Source organism: Phyllobates terribilis, unplaced genomic scaffold, assembly GCF_046119375.1.
Source record: "Phyllobates terribilis strain yellow unplaced genomic scaffold, ASM4611937v1 Scaffold_2__4_contigs__length_985480577, whole genome shotgun sequence".
NCBI classification, from domain to species: domain Eukaryota; kingdom Metazoa; phylum Chordata; class Amphibia; order Anura; family Dendrobatidae; genus Phyllobates; species Phyllobates terribilis.
This window is the reverse complement of record NW_027362762.1, coordinates 2,354,796-2,363,078: the sequence shown is the minus strand read 5'-3', so window position 1 is coordinate 2,363,078 and position 8,283 is coordinate 2,354,796. Positions and strand designations below refer to the sequence as shown.

The 8,283-nt window shown below is 51.9% G+C and overlaps 1 long non-coding RNA gene across 1 annotated transcript; it reads left to right on the top strand.

Annotated features, from left to right (window-relative positions):
- Positions 1-5,864: 5,864 nt before the first annotated feature.
- LOC141248681 (uncharacterized) lies at positions 5,865-8,000 on the top strand. The gene is made up of 3 exons (XR_012311859.1): positions 5,865-6,015; positions 6,675-6,789; positions 7,810-8,000. It is a non-coding gene; the product is annotated as an uncharacterized lncRNA (long non-coding RNA).
- Positions 8,001-8,283: the final 283 nt, after the last annotated feature.

The window sequence follows — 8,283 nt, the reverse complement described above, 5'->3', positions numbered from 1 at the left end:
CCACCTGGCTACTTCACTTCCTTTCCGCTGACATCCCCACTATCATCATGGGCGATTTCAACATCCCCACTGACACTTCCCACTCATTTGTCTCTAAGCTCCTATCCCTCACTTCCTCCTTCGGCCTTGCTCAATGGTCTTCAGCCCCCACTCATAAAGATGGCCACACGCTGGACCTCATCTTCACCTGCTTCTGTTCCCTATCCAACCTCTCTAACTCTCCTCTCCCTCTTTCGGACCAGAACCTACTCACATTCTCTTCCCTCTCCTCTCCAGGTCCACAAAACCCACTCCACAAACTTGCACATCCTCGCAGAAATCTCAAACACCTTGACCTACACTCACTCTCTGAATCCCTTCTCCCTCTTACAGACATAAATTCCTTACATGATGTAGATGCTGCTGCTGCCTTATATAACACCACAACAGCTGCAGCTCTTGAATCAGTCTCCCCCCTCATATATACTAAAGCTCGTACAATCAACAGGCAACCATGGCACACCACCCTGACTACAGAACTGAGACGGGCTTCCAGGGTTGCTGAACGGAGATGGAAAAGGTCCCACTCCAACCAGCACTTCATCGCATTCAAACAATCCCTCACTACTTTCAGGTCCACACTCACTGCAGCAAAACAAACATACTTCTCATCTCTCATATCCTCCCTGTCTCACAACCCTAAACAGCTATTCAACACCTTCAATTCTCTCCTCCATCCCCCAGTTCACCCTCCCTCTCCACTCATCTCAGCTGAAGACTTTGCCTCATTCTTCAAGCAGAAGATTGACAACATAAGGCAAAGCTTTTGCCATATGATCCCACAGTCCCTCCTGACAACTACTCAACTCTCCTCCTGCAAAACTAGCTTCTCTGCCATCATGGAAGATTAACTTTCCTGTTTACTCTCCAAATCACATCTCAGCACCTGTGAACTTAACTCTATTCCGTCTCACCTCATCCCTAACCTTACCACAGTCTTCATCCCAACCCTAACCCACCTCTTCAACCTGTTACTAACAACTGGTGTCTTCCCCTCATGCTGCAAACTAGCCACACCCATCCTCAATAAACCCTCCCTTGACCCATCCTCTCTGTCTAGCTATCGCGCCATATCATTTCTCCCCTATGCCTCAAAACTACTGGAACAACACGTCCATCTTGAGCTGTCCTCCCACCTCTCCTCCTGCTCCCTCTTTGACGGCCTCCAATCTGGTTTCCGACCGCACCATTCTACTGAAACTGCCCTGACTAAAGTCACCAACAACCTGCTAACTGTTAAATCCAAGCAACACTACTCTGTCCTCCTCCTCCTGGACCTGTCATCTGCCTTTGACACAGTGGACCATTCCCTCTTACTACAGACTCTCTCATCTCTTGGCATCAGGGACTTGGCCCTATCCTGGATCTCCTCATACCTAACAGACAGGACATTGTGTCTCCCACTCACAGACCACCTCCTCATCTCGCCCCCTATCTGTCGGTGTCCCCCAAGGTTCAGTTCTAGGACCCCTGCTCTTCTCCATCTACACCTTCGGCCTGGGACAGCTCATAGAGTCCCATGGCTTTCATTATCACCTCTATGCTGATGACACACAGATCTACCTCTCTGGACCCGATATCTCCTCCCTACTAACCAGAATCTCACAATGTCTGTCCGCTATCTCATCCTTCTTCTCTGCAAGATTTCTAAAACTTAATATGGATAAAACTGAATTCATCATCTTTCCACCATCTCGCTCAACCCCCCCACGTGACCTATCTATCAAATTCAATGGCTGTCCACTCTCCCTGTCCCGCAAGCTCACCGCCTCGGGGTAACCCTGGACTCGGAACTCTCCTTCAAACCACATATCCAAGCCCTTTCCACTTCCTGCCGACTCCAACTCAAAAATATTTCCTGGATTCCTCAACCATGAATCTGCAAAAACACTAGTGCTCGCCCTCATCATCTCCCGCCTCGACTACTGCAACCTCCTGCCCTGTGGCCTCCCTTCTAACAGACTCACACCCCTCCAATCCATCCTAAACTCTGCTGCTCGACTAATCCACCTGTCCCCCCGCTATTCCCCGGCCTCTCCTCTCTGTCAATCCCTTCACTGGCTCCCCATTGCTCAGAGACTCCAGTTCAAAACACTAACCATGACATACAAAGCCATTCACAACCTGTCTCCTCCATATATCTCTGACCTAGTCTCCCAGTACATACCCGCACTCAACCTCCGATCCTCACAAGATCTCCTTCTCTACTCCCCTCTTATCTACTCTTCCCACAATCGCATACAAGATTTCTCCTGTGCTTCCCCCCCACTCTGGAACTCTCTACCCCAACCTATCAGACTCTCGCCTACCGTGGAAACCTTCAAAAGGAACCTGAAGACCCACCTCTTCCGACAAGCCTACAACCTGCAGCAACCATCGCTCCACCACATTACTGCATGACCTCCTCTACCCTCACCTACTGTATCCTCACCCATCCCTTGTAGACTGTGAGCCCTCGCGGGCAGGGTCCTCGCTCCACCATACCGCTGCACGACCAGCTCTACCCCCACCTACTGTATCCTCACCCATCCCTTGTAGATTGTGAGCCCTCGCAGGCAGGGTCCTCGCTCCACCATACCACTGCACGACCAGCTCTACCCTCACCTACTGTATCCTCACCCATCCTTTGTAGATTGTGAGCCCTCGCGGGCAGGGTCCTCACTCCACCATACCACTGCACGACCAGCTCTACCCTCACCTACTGTATCCTCACCCATCTCTTGAAGACTGTGAGCCCTCGCGGGCAGGGTCCTCTCTCCACCATACCGCTGCACGACCAGCTCTACCCTCACCTACTGTATCCTCACCCATCCCTTGTAGACTGTGAGCCCTCGCGGGCAGGGTCCTCTCTCCACCATACCGCTGCACGACCAGCTCAACCCTCACCTACTGTATCCTCACCCATCCCCTGTAGATTGTGAGCCCTCGCGGGCAGGGTCCTCGCTCCACCACACCGCTGCACGACCAGCTCTACCCTCACCTACTGTATCCTCACCCATCTCTTGAAGACTGTGAGCCCTCGCGGGCAGGGTCCTCTCTCCACCATACCGCTGCACGACCAGCTCTACCCTCACCTACTGTATCCTCACCCATCCCTTGTAGACTGTGAGCCCTCGCGGGCAGGGTCCTCTCTCCACCATACCGCTGCACGACCAGCTCAACCCTCACCTACTGTATCCTCACCCATCCCCTGTAGATTGTGAGCCCTCGCGGGCAGGGTCCTCGCTCCACCACACCGCTGCACGACCAGCTCTACCCTCACCTACTGTATCCTCACCCATCCCTTGTAGACTGTGAGCCCTGGCGGGCAGGGTCCTCTCTCCACCATACCACTGTACGACCAGCTCTACCCTCACCTACTGTATCCTCACCCATCCCCTGTAGATTGTGAGCCCTCGCGGGCAGGGTCCTCTCTCCACCATACCACTGTACGACCAGCTCTACCCTCACCTACTGTATCCTCACCCATCCCTTGTAGACTGTGAGCCCTCGCGGGCAGGGTCCTCGCTCCACCTTCCACTGCACGACCAGCTCTACCCTCACCTACTGTATCCTCACCCATCCCTTGTAGACTGTGAGCCCTCGAGGGCAGGGTCCTCGCCCCACCATACCGCTGTACGACCAGCTCTACCCTCACCTACTGTATCCTCACCCATCCCTTGTAGACTGTGAGCCCTCGCGGGCAGGGTCCTCTCTCCACCATACCGCTGCACGACCAGCTCTACCCCCACCTACTGTATCCTCACCCATCCCTTGTAGACTGTGAGCCCTCGCGGGCAGAGACCTCGCTCCACCATACCGCTGCACGACCAGCTCTACCCTCACCTACTGTATCCTCACCCATCCCTTGTAGACTGTGAGCCCTCGCAGGCAGGGTCCTCGCTCCACCATACCACTGCATGACCAGCTCTACTCTCACCTACTGTATCCTCACCCATCTCTTGAAGACTGTGAGCCCTCGTGGGCAGGGTCCTCTCTCCACCATACCGCTGCACGACCAGCTCTACCCTCACCTACTGTATCCTCACCCATCCCTTCTAGACTGTGAGTCCTCGCGGGCAGGGTCCTCTCTCCACCATACCGCTGCACGACCAGCTCTACCCCACCTACTGTATCCTCACCCATCCCTTGTAGACTGTGAGTCCTCGCGGGCAGGGTCCTCTCTCCACCATACCGCTGCACGACCAGCTCAACCCCCACCTACTGTATCCTCACCCATCCCTTGTAGACTGTGAGCCCTCGCGGGCAGGGTCCTCGCTCCACCATACCGCTGCACGACCAGCTCTACCCTCACCTACTGTATCCTCACCCATCCCTTGTAGACTGTGAGCCCTCGCGGGCAGGGTCCTCGCTCCACCATACCACTGCACGACCAGCTCTACTCTCACCTACTGTATCCTCACCCATCTCTTGTAGACTGTGAGTCCTCGCGGGCAGGGTCCTCTCTCCACCATACCGCTGCACGACCAGCTCAACCCCCACCTACTGTATCCTCACCCATCCCTTGTAGACTGTGAGCCCTCGCGGGCAGGGTCCTCGCTCCACCATACCGCTGCACGACCAGCTCTACCCTCACCTACTGTATCCTCACCCATCCCTTGTAGACTGTGAGCCCTCGCGGGCAGGGTCCTCGCTCCACCATACCACTGCATGACCAGCTCTACTCTCACCTACTGTATCCTCACCCATCTCTTGAAGACTGTGAGCCCTCGCGGGCAGGGTCCTCTCTCCACCATACCGCTGCACGACCAGCTCTGCCCTCACCTACTGTATCCTCACCCATCCCTTGTAGACTGTGAGCCCTCGCGGGCAGGGTCCTCGCTCCACCATACCACTGCATGACCAGCTCTACTCTCACCTACTGTATCCTCACCCATCTCTTGAAGACTGTGAGCCCTCGCGGGCAGGGTCCTCGCTCCACCATACCACTGCACGACCAGCTCTACTCTCACCTACTGTATCCTCACCCATCTCTTGTAGACTGTGAGTCCTCGCGGGCAGGGTCCTCTCTCCACCATACCGCTGCACGACCAGCTCAACCCCCACCTACTGTATCCTCACCCATCCCTTGTAGACTGTGAGCCCTCGCGGGCAGGGTCCTCGCTCCACCATACCACTGCATGACCAGCTCAACCCCCACCTACTGTATCCTCACCCATCCCTTGTAGACTGTGAGCCCTCGCGGGCAGGGTCCTCTCTCCACCATACCGCTGCACGACCAGCTCTACCCTCACCTACCGTATCCTCACCCATCCCTTGTAGACTGTGAGCCCTCGCGGGCAGGGTCCTCTCTCCACCATACCGCTGCACGACCAGCTCTACCCTCACCTACCGTATCCTCACCCATCCCTTCTAGACTGTGAGTCCTCGCGGGCAGGGTCCTCGCTCCTCCTGTACCAGTCGCTGACTCGTTTTGTTCAAGATTATTGTAATTGTTGTTGTATGTATACCCCTTTTAAACATGTAAAGCGCCATGGAATAAATGGCGCTATAATAATAAATAATAATAATATATGGTCAGTAATCAGGTTCTCTCTTCTGCAGGGCTGTGTAATGGGTTGGTTTGCACAGTCGGTCACATTGCTCTCGTTACAGCCTATTATAGTAAGTGACCGCTCCTGTCTGATGATCCTCGTGCCCCCCCATAGTCCTTCCTCACAGTAGATCACTGTCTCTGGCTTCGGATGTGACACACGAGGGGCCTTGTTGTCCGCGTCTTATGATCCCTTCTTCCTCCAGTAATGAAGTTACTTTCTGGATAATGTGATTACGGATATTTAACCCTTGTGGGGGCTTCTTCTCTATTTGGGAGGGTCGGACTGGTTGTGAGTGATAAAGTTCAACCTCCATAGGATAATCTGAGGTTTATAAACCAACTGATGGGATAATTCACTGTTGTTTCGGAGAAGGATTGCGCCGCCATGAGCCTCCTCAGCTTCTGCTTCCTCCTCTTCCTCGCTGCCACCTGGAGCCTCAGTAAGTGCCACCAATGGCTGTATCCATTGCCTGTAGAAAATACTCCCATACTACTCTGCTAATCCCTATATAATACATTCATTACTCAGGGCTCTAGTATTGTTCATCCTGCTCTTCCTGGTTCACGAATACAATGCTATAAATCCAGTGAAAACTGACATACAGAGGTGTAGTGGTAGATATGCTGGTATTAAACTGAAACAATAGGAAACTTTAAAGGGGCTGCCAGAAAGTTTTTAAAAGTTTTTTTTAAACAAATGAATAAAATAGAAAAATAATGATATATCGGTTTTTAAATTCTCTGTAACTCTAGTATCATTTTTTTTTTCGGATAATGTTGTCAAGATTGTTTATTCTGGGTGAGAAAAGAAGAATTTTGTAGTAAATAGATGTAAAATGACACAATGATGAATATTTGGTGAGGGATGATACAATGATGATATTTTTCAGCAGGGTCTGTTAGGAAGTTGCAGAACTTTTCATAATACAATTATCCAATCAGCCTGAGGTACAGTGTTATATCGCCACCTGCTGGCACCCAGTGGATATTATTCTATATGAATCACTGCAGACGTGGAGTCTTTGGCTCTTTCCCTTCTGTATGTTTCTGGCTGCAGCTTTTATGAACAGAGTACATTGTATTTCCTTTTCCTTTGCAGGTGGGGGCGCCATTCTTCCCATATGGGGGTGTGACAGCTTCATGGGATATTGCCGCCTGGCCTGTTTTGCACGCGAGTCTTCTGTTGGGCAAAAAGAATGTGCAGAGGGGTTTCTGTAAGTATCAAACTGTGAAAAAAAAACTGTCCTCCTCACAAATAATAACCCAATACTATTAACCACAGGTGCCCTATCAGCGTGCAACCACAGTGCCCTCATAACAGTGACATGGAGGGTCCCATGAATAGTGGTAACCACATTACCCCCATAAAAGTGACATGGAGGGTCCCCTTAATATTTGTTGCCCCAGTGCTCCCACAACAGTGACATGGAGGGTCCCCTGAATAGTGATAGCCACAGTGCCCCCATAACAGTGACATGGAGGGTCCCCTGAACAGTAGTAGCCACAGTGCCCCCATAACAGTGACATGGAGGGTCACTTGAATAGTAGTAGCCACAGATCCCCCATAACAGAGACATGGAGGGTCCCCTTAATACTGGTAGCCCTAGTGCCCTCATAACAGTGACATGAAAGGTCCCCTTAATACTGGTAGCCCCAGTGCCCCCATAACAGTGACCTGGAGGGTCCCCTTAATATTGATAGCCACAGTGCCCCCATAACAGTGACATGAAGGGTCCCCTTAATACTGGTAGCCCCATTTCCCCCATAACAGTGACATGGAGGGTCCCCTAAATACTGGTAGCCACAGTGCCCCCATAACAGTGACATGAAGAGTCCCTTGAATAGTGGTAGACCCAGTGCCTCCATAACAGTGATGGAGGGTCCCTTTAATATTGGTGGCCACAGTGCCCCCATAACAGTGACATGGAGGGTCCCCTAAATACTGGTGGCTCCAGTGCCGCCATAACAGTGACATGGAGGGTCCCCTTAATACTGGTAGCCACAGTGTCCCAGTAACAGTGCAGCACCTCTGTTCCATCATCAGCTGTTCTCCTCCTTTCCCCCAGCCCCGGCCCTGAATTACATCCTTTACTGAGGCACAATGTCTCCCGCACTGTCCTCTGTCCTTCTGACTGTTTCCATTATACATGTGACCTCACTGATCAGCACAGACGGGATAGCAGAGCGTCAGGTACGACCTCATCACATATCTGTCATCATTTATTTTCCTGCAGATGTTGTGTGCCATATGGATTTGGCGGCTTCTGGAGATAGAAAATGGAGAAGAAGTGAGAGATTATAACGGTCAGAGGCGTCCAGTAATGAGAAAGGAGGAATTTCTACAGTAAAAGTGACCAAGAGCGACAAGTAATAAATACTGATGCTACCACTCCTATCACCATTAAATTGTAACTGTCAGTAACAAGCTCTGTGCAAAATGTTTGTAGTACCATCAATGCTCCTCAGGGGGCGCCGTGCATACATCCAGCCAGGAGGTCTATCCTTATAGTCAGTGCTAATGCCCCCTTTATACATCCAGCCAGGAGGTCTATCCTTATAGTCAGTGCTGATGCCCCCTTTATACATCCAGCCAGGAGGTCTATCCTTATAGTCAGTGCTGATGCCCCCTTTATACATCCAGCCAGGAGGTCTATCCTTATAGTCAGTGCTGATGCCCCCTTTATACATTCATCCAGGAGGTCTGTCCT